The sequence below is a fragment of the Lissotriton vulgaris genome, chromosome 4_1 (assembly GCF_964263255.1).
Source record: "Lissotriton vulgaris chromosome 4_1, aLisVul1.2, whole genome shotgun sequence".
Taxonomy (NCBI): domain Eukaryota; kingdom Metazoa; phylum Chordata; class Amphibia; order Caudata; family Salamandridae; genus Lissotriton; species Lissotriton vulgaris.
In genome coordinates this window covers 537313739-537335009 of record NC_141691.1, presented here as the reverse complement: position 1 = coordinate 537335009, position 21271 = coordinate 537313739, and the positions used below count along the sequence as shown (strand labels likewise).

Genomic DNA, 21271 nt, shown 5'->3' with positions numbered 1-21271 from the left:
TAATAAGATAGTTCATTTTGCTGATTTCTTATCTGACAACATTCTTGACTTACACAGTGCATTTAATTGTGAATTTCTTTGAAAGAGGAATTCAGATTAATACATTTGACATGTCTTTCGAAAGATTCTACTTTGTGGTTATGGATCTACTTTAGAAAAACAGAGTGTAAATATCTGTGTGTCTTAATTTCAAGATTGTTATTTAAAAGTTCATCTCTTCTGTCCCCAAAATACAAAATTTGATTCCTCAAGTTTTCTTTTAATGAAGGCTTTCCAATTAAAAAAGTTCCGTGTTCCCCTTATCAATAACAGTAAGATTTAAACAAGTAATATCTTGGATCAGCCTCTTGTGATGAGTTGAGAAAACAGAGTCAGCTCACAAAATATCTCATTATTTTGAGCCATTTTATTTCCATGTTTTCTAAAAGTTCTATCATTTGCTCACATCAAATAGACTTTAAAAATACAATCAATAAATCAATGTTTCACTCTACCCGTGTTAGATTTATGATATTTATGAATACACTTGACAGAAAAAGATTTGGTCATAAGTCATGAAAGTGGTCCCACCGAGATTTGAACTCGGATCCTTGGATTCAAAGTCCAAAGTGCTAACCATTACACCATGGAACCTCCCATGTGACAGGGGAGCAAATTGCTGCAGCAATGTGGACATTTCACATTTTTTATTTTCTACAGTCAAAGACAAACAGAATTATATAACTTTTCTATTCTGTTCAACTTTTGCCTATTGAACTATGTTAGGGAAGGATGTTGCACAAAGGACTCAAGTAACGCTATGACTCTGTTGAACAGTACTTTTTATGTGAGATAAGATTTTGCAATAAAAGATAAGATTCCCCCGTGAATGCAATCTCTTCTGCCAAAATGGAAAGCTCAACCTGGTACAGGTGGGTTGATGGTGTTATGCTTGTCAATCTGGACTCTGAAAACAGGGATCTAAGTACAAAGCTCAGTGGGACTTATCTAAACTTTACGATTTTTTTTCCATTCAGTTCTTAGAAGTATTAATTGGAAAAACATCTCATTTACTTATAAACTTGTACGTATCAACTTATATGTCTGTATCTCCCTATATATCGCTATATGTCTATGTATATTTATCGGAAAATATAAATATATACATTATAAAAATACATATAATTAATAGAGGTGAAAATAATGAACAGTTGTTGCCTCTCCGCATTTGAAACATGAGCTTCTTCTCCTTCCTCTTCTATATGTCCTGAAATTGAGATAGTCACTTTTTAATCAATTTTGATCTAACAACATAGTTGATTTGTACAAAGCATATCATACGATCTGTGAATAATTCTAAAAAAGAAAATTAGATCAGTACCTTTGAGGCCTCCAAGCAAAAGCTTATATTTCATGATTGCAGATCGACTGTTGAAAATCAGCATGAGAAATGTTTTATTTCACAATTTCCATACTAATATACAAAAAACATTTGTACTATCTGAATGATACCGTCATTGTGGTTCTCTAGGTTTGATTTAAGAACACATCTCTTTCAAAATGTGCTATGTTCGCCTTATCAATAGTGTGGAAATCTTCAAAAAGGAATGCTGGGAATCAGCCCTCTGAAATGCATTTGAGAAAAACAGGATAGGATTTTGTAATGTCGCACTATTTTGTGTAGGAATGTGATGTTATGTGTATTATAAAGTTTGTATTTCTGTAACTTGTTCAAGCTGTTGGACATTTTGAAAGGATTCAACATTTTTCTCTTTCAACCTACTGGTGTTGGATTGGAGCTATCAATAACAAAAGATGACAGAAATGTAAAAGGTCGAGATTAGTAAAATAGTACCTCAAAGAATTGGACTGGTACCTTTGCATGCAAAGTCCAAAGTGCCAACTGTTGCTCTTTGGAGCCACCCATGTGAGAGACAGAGAAATGGATGTAGTAGTTTGGAAATGTAGAATGTTTTAATATTCTTCAGTCAAATATGATCATTATTTTGTAAATTGCATTTCCTGATAAACGTTTGCACATTTAACACTGTTATGGAGAATGCAGCTGAAAAGAATCAAATCACATTATAGCTCTTTACACTATGAGCATTCAACTGAGATATCTTTTCATCAATGTAAGAAAAGCCCCCGCACTGATGCGCTCTCTTTTGTCTCAATGGAAAAATCCCTCATGTATGGCAGGGTTCCATGGTGTAATAGTTAGCACTCTGGACTCTGAATCCAGCGATCCGAGTTCAAATCTCGTGGGACCTGCTTGAATTATGAGATTTAATATTTCACTAATTTCTTAGAATTTGGACTTGGAAAAACATAACGTCAAAGTTTTATACTGAAACTTATCAACGTATAAGTATGTATCTATGTACACATGGCTATATCCATCTAGATAGTGATAATACAATATAAAGAAATGAATTATTCATAAACATAAGTACTGAAGCTGAAAACTAAAAACTGTTCTTTCCCATCCACAATTTAAGCAAGAGGTTATTTTCCTTTCTCATCTTTATGATCAGTAATAAGATAGTTAATTTTGCTGATTTCTTATCTGACAACATTCTTGACTTACACAGTGCATTTAATTGTGAATTTCTTTGAAAGAGGAATTCAGATTAATACATTTGACATGTCTTTCGAAAGATTCTACTTTGTGGTTATGGATCTACTTTAGAAAAACAGAGTGTAAATATCTGTGTGTCTTAATTTCAAGATTGTTATTTAAAAGTTCATCTCTTCTGTCCCCAAAATACACAATTTGATTCCCCAAGTTTTCTTTTAATGAAGGCTTTCCAATTAAAAAAGTTCCGTGTTCCCCTTATCAATAACAGTAAGATTTAAACAAGTAATATCTTGGATCAGCCTCTTGTGATGAGTTGAGAAAACAGAGTCAGCTCACAAAATATCTCATTATTTTGAGCCATTTTATTTCCATGTTTTCTAAAAGTTCTATCATTTGCTCACATCAAATAGACTTTAAAAATACAATCAATAAATCAATGTTTCACTCTACCCGTGTTAGATTTATGATATTTATGAATACACTTGACAGAAAAAGATTTGGTCATAAGTCATGAAAGTGGTCCCACCGAGATTTGAACTCGGATCCTTGGATTCAAAGTCCAAAGTGCTAACCATTACACCATGGAACCTCCCATGTGACAGGGGAGCAAATTGCTGCAGCAATGTGGACATTTCACATTTTTTATTTTCTACAGTCAAAGACAAACAGAATTATATAACTTTTCTATTCTGTTCAACTTTTGCCTATTGAACTATGTTAGGGAAGGATGTTGCACAAAGGACTCAAGTAACGCTATGACTCTGTTGAACAGTACTTTTTATGTGAGATAAGATTTTGCAATAAAAGATAAGATTCCCCCGTGAATGCAATCTCTTCTGCCAAAATGGAAAGCTCAACCTGGTACAGGTGGGTTGATGGTGTTATGCTTGTCAATCTGGACTCTGAAAACAGGGATCTAAGTACAAAGCTCAGTGGGACTTATCTAAACTTTACGATTTTTTTTCCATTCAGTTCTTAGAAGTATTAATTGGAAAAACATCTCATTTACTTATAAACTTGTACGTATCAACTTATATGTCTGTATCTCCCTATATATCGCTATATGTCTATGTATATTTATCGGAAAATATAAATATATACATTATAAAAATACATATAATTAATAGAGGTGAAAATAATGAACAGTTGTTGCCTCTCCGCATTTGAAACATGAGCTTCTTCTCCTTCCTCTTCTATATGTCCTGAAATTGAGATAGTCACTTTTTAATCAATTTTGATCTAACAACATAGTTGATTTGTACAAAGCATATCATACGATCTGTGAATAATTCTAAAAAAGAAAATTAGATCAGTACCTTTGAGGCCTCCAAGCAAAAGCTTATATTTCATGATTGCAGATCGACTGTTGAAAATCAGCATGAGAAATGTTTTATTTCACAATTTCCATACTAATATACAAAAAACATTTGTACTATCTGAATGATACCGTCATTGTGGTTCTCTAGGTTTGATTTAAGAACACATCTCTTTCAAAATGTGCTATGTTCGCCTTATCAATAGTGTGGAAATCTTCAAAAAGGAATGCTGGGAATCAGCCCTCTGAAATGCATTTGAGAAAAACAGGATAGGATTTTGTAATGTCGCACTATTTTGTGTAGGAATGTGATGTTATGTGTATTATAAAGTTTGTATTTCTGTAACTTGTTCAAGCTGTTGGACATTTTGAAAGGATTCAACATTTTTCTCTTTCAACCTACTGGTGTTGGATTGGAGCTATCAATAACAAAAGATGACAGAAATGTAAAAGGTCGAGATTAGTAAAATAGTACCTCAAAGAATTGGACTGGTACCTTTGCATGCAAAGTCCAAAGTGCCAACTGTTGCTCTTTGGAGCCACCCATGTGAGAGACAGAGAAATGGATGTAGTAGTTTGGAAATGTAGAATGTTTTAATATTCTTCAGTCAAATATGATCATTATTTTGTAAATTGCATTTCCTGATAAACGTTTGCACATTTAACACTGTTATGGAGAATGCAGCTGAAAAGAATCAAATCACATTATAGCTCTTTACACTATGAGCATTCAACTGAGATATCTTTTCATCAATGTAAGAAAAGCCCCCGCACTGATGCGCTCTCTTTTGTCTCAATGGAAAAATCCCTCATGTATGGCAGGGTTCCATGGTGTAATAGTTAGCACTCTGGACTCTGAATCCAGCGATCCGAGTTCAAATCTCGTGGGACCTGCTTGAATTATGAGATTTAATATTTCACTAATTTCTTAGAATTTGGACTTGGAAAAACATAACGTCAAAGTTTTATACTGAAACTTATCAACGTATAAGTATGTATCTATGTACACATGGCTATATCCATCTAGATAGTGATAATACAATATAAAGAAATGAATTATTCATAAACATAAGTACTGAAGCTGAAAACTAAAAACTGTTCTTTCCCATCCACAATTTAAGCAAGAGGTTATTTTCCTTTCTCATCTTTATGATCAGTAATAAGATAGTTAATTTTGCTGATTTCTTATCTGACAACATTCTTGACTTACACAGTGCATTTAATTGTGAATTTCTTTGAAAGAGGAATTCAGATTAATACATTTGACATGTCTTTCGAAAGATTCTACTTTGTGGTTATGGATCTACTTTAGAAAAACAGAGTGTAAATATCTGTGTGTCTTAATTTCAAGATTGTTATTTAAAAGTTCATCTCTTCTGTCCCCAAAATACACAATTTGATTCCCCAAGTTTTCTTTTAATGAAGGCTTTCCAATTAAAAAAGTTCCGTGTTCCCCTTATCAATAACAGTAAGATTTAAACAAGTAATATCTTGGATCAGCCTCTTGTGATGAGTTGAGAAAACAGAGTCAGCTCACAAAATATCTCATTATTTTGAGCCATTTTATTTCCATGTTTTCTAAAAGTTCTATCATTTGCTCACATCAAATAGACTTTAAAAATACAATCAATAAATCAATGTTTCACTCTACCCGTGTTAGATTTATGATATTTATGAATACACTTGACAGAAAAAGATTTGGTCATAAGTCATGAAAGTGGTCCCACCGAGATTTGAACTCGGATCCTTGGATTCAAAGTCCAAAGTGCTAACCATTACACCATGGAACCTCCCATGTGACAGGGGAGCAAATTGCTGCAGCAATGTGGACATTTCACATTTTTTATTTTCTACAGTCAAAGACAAACAGAATTATATAACTTTTCTATTCTGTTCAACTTTTGCCTATTGAACTATGTTAGGGAAGGATGTTGCACAAAGGACTCAAGTAACGCTATGACTCTGTTGAACAGTACTTTTTATGTGAGATAAGATTTTGCAATAAAAGATAAGATTCCCCCGTGAATGCAATCTCTTCTGCCAAAATGGAAAGCTCAACCTGGTACAGGTGGGTTGATGGTGTTATGCTTGTCAATCTGGACTCTGAAAACAGGGATCTAAGTACAAAGCTCAGTGGGACTTATCTAAACTTTACGATTTTTTTTCCATTCAGTTCTTAGAAGTATTAATTGGAAAAACATCTCATTTACTTATAAACTTGTACGTATCAACTTATATGTCTGTATCTCCCTATATATCGCTATATGTCTATGTATATTTATCGGAAAATATAAATATATACATTATAAAAATACATATAATTAATAGAGGTGAAAATAATGAACAGTTGTTGCCTCTCCGCATTTGAAACATGAGCTTCTTCTCCTTCCTCTTCTATATGTCCTGAAATTGAGATAGTCACTTTTTAATCAATTTTGATCTAACAACATAGTTGATTTGTACAAAGCATATCATACGATCTGTGAATAATTCTAAAAAAGAAAATTAGATCAGTACCTTTGAGGCCTCCAAGCAAAAGCTTATATTTCATGATTGCAGATCGACTGTTGAAAATCAGCATGAGAAATGTTTTATTTCACAATTTCCATACTAATATACAAAAAACATTTGTACTATCTGAATGATACCGTCATTGTGGTTCTCTAGGTTTGATTTAAGAACACATCTCTTTCAAAATGTGCTATGTTCGCCTTATCAATAGTGTGGAAATCTTCAAAAAGGAATGCTGGGAATCAGCCCTCTGAAATGCATTTGAGAAAAACAGGATAGGATTTTGTAATGTCGCACTATTTTGTGTAGGAATGTGATGTTATGTGTATTATAAAGTTCGTATTTCTGTAACTTGTTCAAGCTGTTGGACATTTTGAAAGGATTCAACATTTTTCTCTTTCAACCTACTGGTGTTGGATTGGAGCTATCAATAACAAAAGATGACAGAAATGTAAAAGGTCGAGATTAGTAAAATAGTACCTCAAAGAATTGGACTGGTACCTTTGCATGCAAAGTCCAAAGTGCCAACTGTTGCTCTTTGGAGCCACCCATGTGAGAGACAGAGAAATGGATGTAGTAGTTTGGAAATGTAGAATTTTTTAATATTCTTCAGTCAAATATGATCATTATTTTGTAAATTGCATTTCCTGATAAACGTTTGCACATTTAACACTGTTATGGAGAATGCAGCTGAAAAGAATCAAATCACATTATAGCTCTTTACACTATGAGCATTCAACTGAGATATCTTTTCATCAATGTAAGAAAAGCCCCCGCACTGATGCGCTCTCTTTTGTCTCAATGGAAAAATCCCTCATGTATGGCAGGGTTCCATGGTGTAATAGTTAGCACTCTGGACTCTGAATCCAGCGATCCGAGTTCAAATCTCGTGGGACCTGCTTGAATTATGAGATTTAATATTTCACTAATTTCTTAGAATTTGGACTTGGAAAAACATAACGTCAAAGTTTTATACTGAAACTTATCAACGTATAAGTATGTATCTATGTACACATGGCTATATCCATCTAGATAGTGATAATACAATATAAAGAAATGAATTATTCATAAACATAAGTACTGAAGCTGAAAACTAAAAACTGTTCTTTCCCATCCACAATTTAAGCAAGAGGTTATTTTCCTTTCTCATCTTTATGATCAGTAATAAGATAGTTAATTTTGCTGATTTCTTATCTGACAACATTCTTGACTTACACAGTGCATTTAATTGTGAATTTCTTTGAAAGAGGAATTCAGATTAATACATTTGACATGTCTTTCGAAAGATTCTACTTTGTGGTTATGGATCTACTTTAGAAAAACAGAGTGTAAATATCTGTGTGTCTTAATTTCAAGATTGTTATTTAAAAGTTCATCTCTTCTGTCCCCAAAATACACAATTTGATTCCCCAAGTTTTCTTTTAATGAAGGCTTTCCAATTAAAAAAGTTCCGTGTTCCCCTTATCAATAACAGTAAGATTTAAACAAGTAATATCTTGGATCAGCCTCTTGTGATGAGTTGAGAAAACAGAGTCAGCTCACAAAATATCTCATTATTTTGAGCCATTTTATTTCCATGTTTTCTAAAAGTTCTATCATTTGCTCACATCAAATAGACTTTAAAAATACAATCAATAAATCAATGTTTCACTCTACCCGTGTTAGATTTATGATATTTATGAATACACTTGACAGAAAAAGATTTGGTCATAAGTCATGAAAGTGGTCCCACCGAGATTTGAACTCGGATCCTTGGATTCAAAGTCCAAAGTGCTAACCATTTCACCATGGAACCTCCCATGTGACAGGGGAGGAAATTGCTGCAGCAATGTGGACATTTCACATTTTTTATTTTCTACAGTCAAAGACAAACAGAATTATATAACTTTTCTATTCTGTTCAACTTTTGCCTATTGAACTATGTTAGGGAAGGATGTTGCACAAAGGACTCAAGTAACGCTATGACTCTGTTGAACAGTACTTTTTATGTGAGATAAGATTTTGCAATAAAAGATAAGATTCCCCCGTGAATGCAATCTCTTCTGCCAAAATGGAAAGCTCAACCTGGTACAGGTGGGTTGATGGTGTTATGCTTGTCAATCTGGACTCTGAAAACAGGGATCTAAGTACAAAGCTCAGTGGGACTTATCTAAACTTTACGATTTTTTTTCCATTCAGTTCTTAGAAGTATTAATTGGAAAAACATCTCATTTACTTATAAACTTGTACGTATCAACTTATATGTATGTATCTCCCTATATATCGCTATATGTCTATGTATATTTATCGGAAAATATAAATATATACATTATAAAAATACATATAATTATAGAGGTGAAAATAATGAACAGTTGTTGCCTCTCCGCATTTGAAACATGAGCTTCTTCTCCTTCCTCTTCTATATGTCCTGAAATTGAGATAGTCACTTTTTAATCAATTTTGATCTAACAACATAGTTGATTTGTACAAAGCATATCATACGATCTGTGAATAATTCTAAAAAAGAAAATTAGATCAGTACCTTTGAGGCCTCCAAGCAAAAGCTTATATTTCATGATTGCAGATCGACTGTTGAAAATCAGCATGAGAAATGTTTTATTTCACAATTTCCATACTAATATACAAAAAACATTTGTACTATCTGAATGATACCGTCATTGTGGTTCTCTAGGTTTGATTTAAGAACACATCTCTTTCAAAATGTGCTATGTTCGCCTTATCAATAGTGTGGAAATCTTCAAAAAGGAATGCTGGGAATCAGCCCTCTGAAATGCATTTGAGAAAAACAGGATAGGATTTTGTAATGTCGCACTATTTTGTGTAGGAATGTGATGTTATGTGTATTATAAAGTTCGTATTTCTGTAACTTGTTCAAGCTGTTGGACATTTTGAAAGGAGTCAACATTTGTCTCTTTCAACCTACTGGTGTTGGATTGGAGCTATCAATAACAAAAGATGACAGAAATGTAAAAGGTCGAGATTAGTAAAATAGTACCTCAAAGAATTGGACTGGTACCTTTGCATGCAAAGTCCAAAGTGCCAAGCGTTGCTCTTTGGAGCCACCCATGTGAGAGACAGAGAAATGGATGTAGTAGTTTGGAAATGTAGAATGTTTTAATATTCTTCAGTCAAATATGATCATTATTTTGTAAATTGCATTTCCTGATAAACGTTTGCACATTTAACACTGTTATGGAGAATGCAGCTGAAAAGAATCAAATCACATTATAGCTCTTTACACTATGAGCATTCAACTGAGATATCTTTTCATCAATGTAAGAAAAGCCCCCGCACTGATGCGCTCTCTTTTGTCTCAATGGAAAAATCCCTCATGTATGGCAGGGTTCCATGGTGTAATGGTTAGCACTCTGGACTCTGAATCCAGCGATCCGAGTTCAAATCTCGGTGGGACCTGCTTGAATTATGAGATATAATATTTCACTAATTTCTTAGAATTTGGACTTGGAAAAACATAACGTCAAAGTTTTATACTGAAACTTATCAACGTATAATTATGTATCTATGTACACATGGCTATATCCATCTAGATAGTGATAATACAATATAAAGAAATGAATTATTCATAAACATAAGTACTGAAGCTGAAAACTAAAAACTGTTCTTTCCCATCCACAATTTAAGCAAGAGGTTCTTTTCCTTTCTCATCTTTATGATCAGTAATAAGATAGTTCATTTTGCTGATTTCTTATCTGACAACATTCTTGACTTACACAGTGCATTTAATTGTGAATTTCTTTGAAAGAGGAATTCAGATTAATACATTTGACATGTCTTTCGAAAGATTCTACTTTGTGGTTATGGATCTACTTTAGAAAAACAGAGTGTAAATATCTGTGTGTCTTAATTTCAAGATTGTTATTTAAAAGTTCATCTCTTCTGTCCCCAAAATACACAATTTGATTCCTCAAGTTTTCTTTTAATGAAGGCTTTCCAATTAAAAAAGTTCTGTGTTCCCCTTATCAATAACAGTAAGATTTAAACAAGTAATATCTTGGATCAGCCTCTTGTGATGAGTTGAGAAAACAGAGTCAGCTCACAAAATATCTCATTATTTTGAGCCATTTTATTTCCATGTTTTCTAAAAGTTCTATCATTTGCTCACATCAAATAGACTTTAAAAATACAATCAATAAATCAATGTTTCACTCTACCCGTGTTAGATTTATGATATTTATGAATACACTTGACAGAAAAAGATTTGGTCATAAGTCATGAAAGTGGTCCCACCGAGATTTGAACTCAGATCCTTGGATTCAAAGTCCAAAGTGCTAACCATTTCACCATGGAACCTCCCATGTGACAGGGGAGGAAATTGCTGCAGCAATGTGGACATTTCACATTTTTTATTTTCTACAGTCAAAGACAAACAGAATTATATAACTTTTCTATTCTGTTCAACTTTTGCCTATTGAACTATGTTAGGGAAGGATGTTGCACAAAGGACTCAAGTAAGGCTATGACTCTGTTGAACAGTACTTTTTATGTGAGATAAGATTTTGCAATAAAAGATAAGATTCCCCCGTGAATGCAATCTCTTCTGCCAAAATGGAAAGCTCAACCTGGTACAGGTGGGTTGATGGTGTTATGCTTGTCAATCTGTACTCTGAAAACAGGGATCTAAGTACAAAGCTCAGTGGGACTTATCTAAACTTTACGATTTTTTTTCCATTCAGTTCTTAGAAGTATTAATTGGAAAAACATCTCATTTACTTATAAACTTGTACGTATCAACTTATATGTCTGTATCTCCCTATATATCGCTATATGTCTATGTATATTTATCGGAAAATATAAATATATACATTATAAAAATACATATAATTAATAGAGGTGAAAATAATGAACAGTTGTTGCCTCTCCGCATTTGAAACATGAGCTTCTTCTCCTTCCTCTTCTATATGTCCTGAAATTGAGATAGTCACTTTTTAATCAATTTTGATCTAACAACATAGTTGATTTGTACAAAGCATATCATACGATCTGTGAATAATTCTAAAAAAGAAAATTAGATCAGTACCTTTGAGGCCTCCAAGCAAAAGCTTATATTTCATGATTGCAGATCGACTGTTGAAAATCAGCATGAGAAATGTTTTATTTCACAATTTCCATACTAATATACAAAAAACATTTGTACTATCTGAATGATACCGTCATTGTGGTTCTCTAGGTTTGATTTAAGAACACATCTCTTTCAAAATGTGCTATGTTCGCCTTATCAATAGTGTGGAAATCTTCAAAAAGGAATGCTGGGAATCAGCCCTCTGAAATGCATTTGAGAAAAACAGGATAGGATTTTGTAATGTCGCACTATTTTGTGTAGGAATGTGATGTTATGTGTATTATAAAGTTCGTATTTCTGTAACTTGTTCAAGCTGTTGGACATTTTGAAAGGATTCAACATTTTTCTCTTTCAACCTACTGGTGTTGGATTGGAGCTATCAATAACAAAAGATGACAGAAATGTAAAAGGTCGAGATTAGTAAAATAGTACCTCAAAGAATTGGACTGGTACCTTTGCATGCAAAGTCCAAAGTGCCAACTGTTGCTCTTTGGAGCCACCCATGTGAGAGACAGAGAAATGGATGTAGTAGTTTGGAAATGTAGAATGTTTTAATATTCTTCAGTCAAATATGATCATTATTTTGTAAATTGCATTTCCTGATAAACGTTTGCACATTTAACACTGTTATGGAGAATGCAGCTGAAAAGAATCAAATCACATTATAGCTCTTTACACTATGAGCATTCAACTGAGATATCTTTTCATCAATGTAAGAAAAGCCCCCGCACTGATGCGCTCTCTTTTGTCTCAATGGAAAAATCCCTCATGTATGGCAGGGTTCCATGGTGTAATAGTTAGCACTCTGGACTCTGAATCCAGCGATCCGAGTTCAAATCTCGTGGGACCTGCTTGAATTATGAGATTTAATATTTCACTAATTTCTTAGAATTTGGACTTGGAAAAACATAACGTCAAAGTTTTATACTGAAACTTATCAACGTATAATTATGTATCTATGTACACATGGCTATATCCATCTAGATAGTGATAATACAATATAAAGAAATGAATTATTCATAAACATAAGTACTGAAGCTGAAAACTAAAAACTGTTCTTTCCCATCCACAATTTAAGCAAGAGGTTCTTTTCCTTTCTCATCTTTATGATCAGTAATAAGATAGTTCATTTTGCTGATTTCTTATCTGACAACATTCTTGACTTACACAGTGCATTTAATTGTGAATTTCTTTGAAAGAGGAATTCAGATTAATACATTTGACATGTCTTTCGAAAGATTCTACTTTGTGGTTATGGATCTACTTTAGAAAAACAGAGTGTAAATATCTGTGTGTCTTAATTTCAAGATTGTTATTTAAAAGTTCATCTCTTCTGTCCCCAAAATACAAAATTTGATTCCTCAAGTTTTCTTTTAATGAAGGCTTTCCAATTAAAAAAGTTCCGTGTTCCCCTTATCAATAACAGTAAGATTTAAACAAGTAATATCTTGGATCAGCCTCTTGTGATGAGTTGAGAAAACAGAGTCAGCTCACAAAATATCTCATTATTTTGAGCCATTTTATTTCCATGTTTTCTAAAAGTTCTATCATTTGCTCACATCAAATAGACTTTAAAAATACAATCAATAAATCAATGTTTCACTCTACCCGTGTTAGATTTATGATATTTATGAATACACTTGACAGAAAAAGATTTGGTCATAAGTCATGAAAGTGGTCCCACCGAGATTTGAACTCGGATCCTTGGATTCAAAGTCCAAAGTGCTAACCATTACACCATGGAACCTCCCATGTGACAGGGGAGCAAATTGCTGCAGCAATGTGGACATTTCACATTTTTTATTTTCTACAGTCAAAGACAAACAGAATTATATAACTTTTCTATTCTGTTCAACTTTTGCCTATTGAACTATGTTAGGGAAGGATGTTGCACAAAGGACTCAAGTAACGCTATGACTCTGTTGAACAGTACTTTTTATGTGAGATAAGATTTTGCAATAAAAGATAAGATTCCCCCGTGAATGCAATCTCTTCTGCCAAAATGGAAAGCTCAACCTGGTACAGGTGGGTTGATGGTGTTATGCTTGTCAATCTGGACTCTGAAAACAGGGATCTAAGTACAAAGCTCAGTGGGACTTATCTAAACTTTACGATTTTTTTTCCATTCAGTTCTTAGAAGTATTAATTGGAAAAACATCTCATTTACTTATAAACTTGTACGTATCAACTTATATGTCTGTATCTCCCTATATATCGCTATATGTCTATGTATATTTATCGGAAAATATAAATATATACATTATAAAAATACATATAATTAATAGAGGTGAAAATAATGAACAGTTGTTGCCTCTCCGCATTTGAAACATGAGCTTCTTCTCCTTCCTCTTCTATATGTCCTGAAATTGAGATAGTCACTTTTTAATCAATTTTGATCTAACAACATAGTTGATTTGTACAAAGCATATCATACGATCTGTGAATAATTCTAAAAAAGAAAATTAGATCAGTACCTTTGAGGCCTCCAAGCAAAAGCTTATATTTCATGATTGCAGATCGACTGTTGAAAATCAGCATGAGAAATGTTTTATTTCACAATTTCCATACTAATATACAAAAAACATTTGTACTATCTGAATGATACCGTCATTGTGGTTCTCTAGGTTTGATTTAAGAACACATCTCTTTCAAAATGTGCTATGTTCGCCTTATCAATAGTGTGGAAATCTTCAAAAAGGAATGCTGGGAATCAGCCCTCTGAAATGCATTTGAGAAAAACAGGATAGGATTTTGTAATGTCGCACTATTTTGTGTAGGAATGTGATGTTATGTGTATTATAAAGTTCGTATTTCTGTAACTTGTTCAAGCTGTTGGACATTTTGAAAGGATTCAACATTTTTCTCTTTCAACCTACTGGTGTTGGATTGGAGCTATCAATAACAAAAGATGACAGAAATGTAAAAGGTCGAGATTAGTAAAATAGTACCTCAAAGAATTGGACTGGTACCTTTGCATGCAAAGTCCAAAGTGCCAACTGTTGCTCTTTGGAGCCACCCATGTGAGAGACAGAGAAATGGATGTAGTAGTTTGGAAATGTAGAATGTTTTAATATTCTTCAGTCAAATATGATCATTATTTTGTAAATTGCATTTCCTGATAAACGTTTGCACATTTAACACTGTTATGGAGAATGCAGCTGAAAAGAATCAAATCACATTATAGCTCTTTACACTATGAGCATTCAACTGAGATATCTTTTCATCAATGTAAGAAAAGCCCCCGCACTGATGCGCTCTCTTTTGTCTCAATGGAAAAATCCCTCATGTATGGCAGGGTTCCATGGTGTAATAGTTAGCACTCTGGACTCTGAATCCAGCGATCCGAGTTCAAATCTCGTGGGACCTGCTTGAATTATGAGATTTAATATTTCACTAATTTCTTAGAATTTGGACTTGGAAAAACATAACGTCAAAGTTTTATACTGAAACTTATCAACGTATAAGTATGTATCTATGTACACATGGCTATATCCATCTAGATAGTGATAATACAATATAAAGAAATGAATTATTCATAAACATAAGTACTGAAGCTGAAAACTAAAAACTGTTCTTTCCCATCCACAATTTAAGCAAGAGGTTATTTTCCTTTCTCATCTTTATGATCAGTAATAAGATAGTTAATTTTGCTGATTTCTTATCTGACAACATTCTTGACTTACACAGTGCATTTAATTGTGAATTTCTTTGAAAGAGGAATTCAGATTAATACATTTGACATGTCTTTCGAAAGATTCTACTTTGTGGTTATGGATCTACTTTAGAAAAACAGAGTGTAAATATCTGTGTGTCTTAATTTCAAGATTGTTATTTAAAAGTTCATCTCTTCTGTCCCCAAAATACACAATTTGATTCCCCAAGTTTTCTTTTAATGAAGGCTTTCCAATTAAAAAAGTTCCGTGTTCCCCTTATCAATAACAGTAAGATTTAAACAAGTAATATCTTGGATCAGCCTCTTGTGATGAGTTGAGAAAACAGAGTCAGCTCACAAAATATCTCATTATTTTGAGCCATTTTATTTCCATGTTTTCTAAAAGTTCTATCATTTGCTCACATCAAAAAGACTTTAAAAATACAATCAATAAATCAATGTTTCACTCTACCCGTGTTAGATTTATGATATTTATGAATACACTTGACAGAAAAAGATTTGGTCATAAGTCATGAAAGTGGTCCCACCGAGATTTGAACTCGGATCCTTGGATTCAAAGTCCAAAGTGCTAACCATTACACCATGGAACCTCCCATGTGACAGGGGAGCAAATTGCTGCAGCAATGTGGACATTTCACATTTTTTATTTTCTACAGTCAAAGACAAACAGAATTATATAACTTTTCTATTCTGTTCAACTTTTGCCTATTGAACTATGTTAGGGAAGGATGTTGCACAAAGGACTCAAGTAACGCTATGACTCTGTTGAACAGTACTTTTTATGTGAGATAAGATTTTGCAATAAAAGATAAGATTCCCCCGTGAATGCAATCTCTTCTGCCAAAATGGAAAGCTCAACCTGGTACAGGTGGGTTGATGGTGTTATGCTTGTCAATCTGGACTCTGAAAACAGGGATCTAAGTACAAAGCTCAGTGGGACTTATCTAAACTTTACGATTTTTTTTCCATTCAGTTCTTAGAAGTATTAATTGGAAAAACATCTCATTTACTTATAAACTTGTACGTATCAACTTATATGTCTGTATCTCCCTATATATCGCTATATGTCTATGTATATTTATCGGAAAATATAAATATATACATTATAAAAATACATATAATTAATAGAGGTGAAAATAATGAACAGTTGTTGCCTCTCCGCATTTGAAACATGAGCTTCTTCTCCTTCCTCTTCTATATGTCCTGAAATTGAGATAGTCACTTTTTAATCAATTTTGATCTAACAACATAGTTGATTTGTACAAAGCATATCATACGATCTGTGAATAATTCTAAAAAAGAAAATTAGATCAGTACCTTTGAGGCCTCCAAGCAAAAGCTTATATTTCATGATTGCAGATCGACTGTTGAAAATCAGCATGAGAAATGTTTTATTTCACAATTTCCATACTAATATACAAAAAACATTTGTACTATCTGAATGATACCGTCATTGTGGTTCTCTAGGTTTGATTTAAGAACACATCTCTTTCAAAATGTGCTATGTTCGCCTTATCAATAGTGTGGAAATCTTCAAAAAGGAATGCTGGGAATCAGCCCTCTGAAATGCATTTGAGAAAAACAGGATAGGATTTTGTAATGTCGCACTATTTTGTGTAGGAATGTGATGTTATGTGTATTATAAAGTTCGTATTTCTGTAACTTGTTCAAGCTGTTGGACATTTTGAAAGGATTCAACATTTTTCTCTTTCAACCTACTGGTGTTGGATTGGAGCTATCAATAACAAAAGATGACAGAAATGTAAAAGGTCGAGATTAGTAAAATAGTACCTCAAAGAATTGGACTGGTACCTTTGCATGCAAAGTCCAAAGTGCCAACTGTTGCTCTTTGGAGCCACCCATGTGAGAGACAGAGAAATGGATGTAGTAGTTTGGAAATGTAGAATTTTTTAATATTCTTCAGTCAAATATGATCATTATTTTGTAAATTGCATTTCCTGATAAACGTTTGCACATTTAACACTGTTATGGAGAATGCAGCTGAAAAGAATCAAATCACATTATAGCTCTTTACACTATGAGCATTCAACTGAGATATCTTTTCATCAATGTAAGAAAAGCCCCCGCACTGATGCGCTCTCTTTTGTCTCAATGGAAAAATCCCTCATGTATGGCAGGGTTCCATGGTGTAATAGTTAGCACTCTGGACTCTGAATCCAGCGATCCGAGTTCAAATCTCGTGGGACCTGCTTGAATTATGAGATTTAATATTTCACTAATTTCTTAGAATTTGGACTTGGAAAAACATAACGTCAAAGTTTTATACTGAAACTTATCAACGTATAAGTATGTATCTATGTACACATGGCTATATCCATCTAGATAGTGATAATACAATATAAAGAAATGAATTATTCATAAACATAAGTACTGAAGCTGAAAACTAAAAACTGTTCTTTCCCATCCACAATTTAAGCAAGAGGTTATTTTCCTTTCTCATCTTTATGATCAGTAATAAGATAGTTAATTTTGCTGATTTCTTATCTGACAACATTCTTGACTTACACAGTGCATTTAATTGTGAATTTCTTTGAAAGAGGAATTCAGATTAATACATTTGACATGTCTTTCGAAAGATTCTACTTTGTGGTTATGGATCTACTTTAGAAAAACAGAGTGTAAATATCTGTGTGTCTTAATTTCAAGATTGTTATTTAAAAGTTCATCTCTTCTGTCCCCAAAATACACAATTTGATTCCCCAAGTTTTCTTTTAATGAAGGCTTTCCAATTAAAAAAGTTCCGTGTTCCCCTTATCAATAACAGTAAGATTTAAACAAGTAATATCTTGGATCAGCCTCTTGTGATGAGTTGAGAAAACAGAGTCAGCTCACAAAATATCTCATTATTTTGAGCCATTTTATTTCCATGTTTTCTAAAAGTTCTATCATTTGCTCACATCAAATAGACTTTAAAAATACAATCAATAAATCAATGTTTCACTCTACCCGTGTTAGATTTATGATATTTATGAATACACTTGACAGAAAAAGATTTGGTCATAAGTCATGAAAGTGGTCCCACCGAGATTTGAACTCGGATCCTTGGATTCAAAGTCCAAAGTGCTAACCATTTCACCATGGAACCTCCCATGTGACAGGGGAGGAAATTGCTGCAGCAATGTGGACATTTCACATTTTTTATTTTCTACAGTCAAAGACAAACAGAATTATATAACTTTTCTATTCTGTTCAACTTTTGCCTATTGAACTATGTTAGGGAAGGATGTTGCACAAAGGACTCAAGTAACGCTATGACTCTGTTGAACAGTACTTTTTATGTGAGATAAGATTTTGCAATAAAAGATAAGATTCCCCCGTGAATGCAATCTCTTCTGCCAAAATGGAAAGCTCAACCTGGTACAGGTGGGTTGATGGTGTTATGCTTGTCAATCTGGACTCTGAAAACAGGGATCTAAGTACAAAGCTCAGTGGGACTTATCTAAACTTTACGATTTTTTTTCCATTCAGTTCTTAGAAGTATTAATTGGAAAAACATCTCATTTACTTATAAACTTGTACGTATCAACTTATATGTATGTATCTCCCTATATATCGCTATATGTCTATGTATATTTATCGGAAAATATAAATATATACATTATAAAAATACATATAATTAATAGAGGTGAAAATAATGAACAGTTGTTGCCTCTCCGCATTTGAAACATGAGCTTCTTCTCCTTCCTCTTCTATATGTCCTGAAATTGAGATAGTCACTTTTTAATCAATTTTGATCTAACAACATAGTTGATTTGTACAAAGCATATCATACGATCTGTGAATAATTCTAAAAAAGAAAATTAGATCAGTTCCTTTGAGGCCTCCAAGCAAAAGCTTATATTTCATGATTGCAGATCGACTGTTGAAAATCAGCATGAGAAATGTTTTATTTCACAATTTCCATACTAATATACAAAAAACATTTGTACTATCTGAATGATACCGTCATTGTGGTTCTCTAGGTTTGATTTAAGAACACATCTCTTTCAAAATGTGCTATGTTCGCCTTATCAATAGTGTGGAAATCTTCAAAAAGGAATGCTGGGAATCAGCCCTCTGAAATGCATTTGAGAAAAACAGGATAGGATTTTGTAATGTCGCACTATTTTGTGTAGGAATGTGATGTTATGTGTATTATAAAGTTCGTATTTCTGTAACTTGTTCAAGCTGTTGGACATTTTGAAGGGAGTCAACATTTGTCTCTTTCAACCTACTGGTGTTGGATTGGAGCTATCAATAACAAAAGATGACAGAAATGTAAAAGGTCGAGATTAGTAAAATAGTACCTCAAAGAATTGGACTGGTACCTTTGCATGCAAAGTCCAAAGTGCCAAGCGTTGCTCTTTGGAGCCACCCATGTGAGAGACAGAGAAATGGATGTAGTAGTTTGGAAATGTAGAATGTTTTAATATTCTTCAGTCAAATATGATCATTATTTTGTAAATTGCATTTCCTGATAAACGTTTGCACATTTAACACTGTTATGGAGAATGCAGCTGAAAAGAATCAAATCACATTATAGCTCTTTACACTATGAGCATTCAACTGAGATATCTTTTCATCAATGTAAGAAAAGCCCCCGCACTGATGCGCTCTCTTTTGTCTCAATGGAAAAATCCCTCATGTATGGCAGGGTTCCATGGTGTAATGGTTAGCACTCTGGACTCTGAATCCAGCGATCCGAGTTCAAATCTCGGTGGGACCTGCTTGAATTATGAGATATAATATTTCACTAATTTCTTAGAATTTGGACTTGGAAAAACATAACGTCAAAGTTTTATACTGAAACTTATCAACGTATAATTATGTATCTATGTACACATGGCTATATCCATCTAGATAGTGATAATACAATATAAAGAAATGAATTATTCATAAACATAAGTACTGAAGCTGAAAACTAAAAACTGTTCTTTCCCATCCACAATTTAAGCAAGAGGTTCTTTTCCTTTCTCATCTTTATGATCAGTAATAAGATAGTTCATTTTGCTGATTTCTTATCTGACAACATTCTTGACTTACACAGTGCATTTAATTGTGAATTTCTTTGAAAGAGGAATTCAGATTAATACATTTGACATGTCTTTCGAAAGATTCTACTTTGTGGTTATGGATCTACTTTAGAAAAACAGAGTGTAAATATCTGTGTGTCTTAATTTCAAGATTGTTATTTAAAAGTTCATCTCTTCTGTCCCCAAAATACACAATTTGATTCCTCAAGTTTTCTTTTAATGAAGGCTTTCCAATTAAAAAAGTTCCGTGTTCCCCTTATCAATAACAGTAAGATTTAAACAAGTAATATCTTGGATCAGCCTCTTGTGATGAGTTGAGAAAACAGAGTCAGCTCACAAAATATCTCATTATTTTGAGCCATTTTATTTCCATGTTTTCTAAAAGTTCTATCATTTGCTCACATCAAATAGACTTTAAAAATACAATCAATAAATCAATGTTTCACTCTACCCGTGTTAGATTTATGATATTTATGAATACACTTGACAGAAAAAGATTTGGTCATAAGTCATGAAAGTGGTCCCACCGAGATTTGAACTCGGATCCTTGGATTCAAAGTCCAAAGTGCTAACCATTACACCATGGAACCTCCCATGTGACAGGGGAGCAAATTGCTGCAGCAATGTGGACATTTCACATTTTTTATTTTCTACAGTCAAAGACAAACAGAATTATATAACTTTTCTATTCTGTTCAACTTTTGCCTATTGAACTATGTTAGGGAAGGATGTTGCACAAAGGACTCAAGTAACGCTATGACTCTGTTGAACAGTACTTTTTATGTGAGATAAGATTTTGCAATAAAAGATAAGATTCCCCCGTGAATGCAATCTCTTCTGCCAAAATGGAAAGCTCAACCTGGTACAGGTGGGTTGATGGTGTTATGCTTGTCAATCTGGACTCTGAAAACAGGGATCTAAGTACAAAGCTCAGTGGGACTTATCTAAACTTTACGATTTTTTTTCCATTCAGTTCTTAGAAGTATTAATTGGAAAAACATCTCATTTACTTATAAACTTGTACGTATCAACTTATATGTCTGTATCTCCCTATATATCGCTATATGTCTATGTATATTTATCGGAAAATATAAATATA

General features: G+C 33.3%; 10 non-coding genes across 10 annotated transcripts; 2 read left to right on the top strand and 8 right to left on the bottom strand.

Moving 5' to 3' along the window:
* Nucleotides 1-561: 561 nt before the first annotated feature.
* TRNAQ-UUG (transfer RNA glutamine (anticodon UUG)) lies at nucleotides 562-633 on the bottom strand. Its single transcript has one exon. It is a non-coding gene; the product is annotated as a tRNA-Gln (tRNA).
* A 2444-nt stretch (nucleotides 634-3077) lies between these two features.
* TRNAQ-UUG (transfer RNA glutamine (anticodon UUG)) lies at nucleotides 3078-3149 on the bottom strand. Its single transcript has one exon. It is a non-coding gene; the product is annotated as a tRNA-Gln (tRNA).
* A 2444-nt stretch (nucleotides 3150-5593) lies between these two features.
* Nucleotides 5594-5665, bottom strand: TRNAQ-UUG (transfer RNA glutamine (anticodon UUG)). The gene has a single exon. It is a non-coding gene; the product is annotated as a tRNA-Gln (tRNA).
* A 2444-nt stretch (nucleotides 5666-8109) lies between these two features.
* Nucleotides 8110-8181, bottom strand: TRNAQ-UUG (transfer RNA glutamine (anticodon UUG)). Its single transcript has one exon. It is a non-coding gene; the product is annotated as a tRNA-Gln (tRNA).
* Nucleotides 8182-9728: 1547 nt separating this feature from the next.
* TRNAQ-CUG (transfer RNA glutamine (anticodon CUG)) lies at nucleotides 9729-9800 on the top strand. Its single transcript has one exon. It is a non-coding gene; the product is annotated as a tRNA-Gln (tRNA).
* A 3341-nt stretch (nucleotides 9801-13141) lies between these two features.
* On the bottom strand, nucleotides 13142-13213 carry TRNAQ-UUG (transfer RNA glutamine (anticodon UUG)). Its single transcript has one exon. It is a non-coding gene; the product is annotated as a tRNA-Gln (tRNA).
* Nucleotides 13214-15657: 2444 nt separating this feature from the next.
* TRNAQ-UUG (transfer RNA glutamine (anticodon UUG)) lies at nucleotides 15658-15729 on the bottom strand. Its single transcript has one exon. It is a non-coding gene; the product is annotated as a tRNA-Gln (tRNA).
* Nucleotides 15730-18173: 2444 nt separating this feature from the next.
* Nucleotides 18174-18245, bottom strand: TRNAQ-UUG (transfer RNA glutamine (anticodon UUG)). Its single transcript has one exon. It is a non-coding gene; the product is annotated as a tRNA-Gln (tRNA).
* A 1548-nt stretch (nucleotides 18246-19793) lies between these two features.
* TRNAQ-CUG (transfer RNA glutamine (anticodon CUG)) lies at nucleotides 19794-19865 on the top strand. The gene has a single exon. It is a non-coding gene; the product is annotated as a tRNA-Gln (tRNA).
* Nucleotides 19866-20690: 825 nt separating this feature from the next.
* On the bottom strand, nucleotides 20691-20762 carry TRNAQ-UUG (transfer RNA glutamine (anticodon UUG)). Its single transcript has one exon. It is a non-coding gene; the product is annotated as a tRNA-Gln (tRNA).
* Nucleotides 20763-21271: the final 509 nt, after the last annotated feature.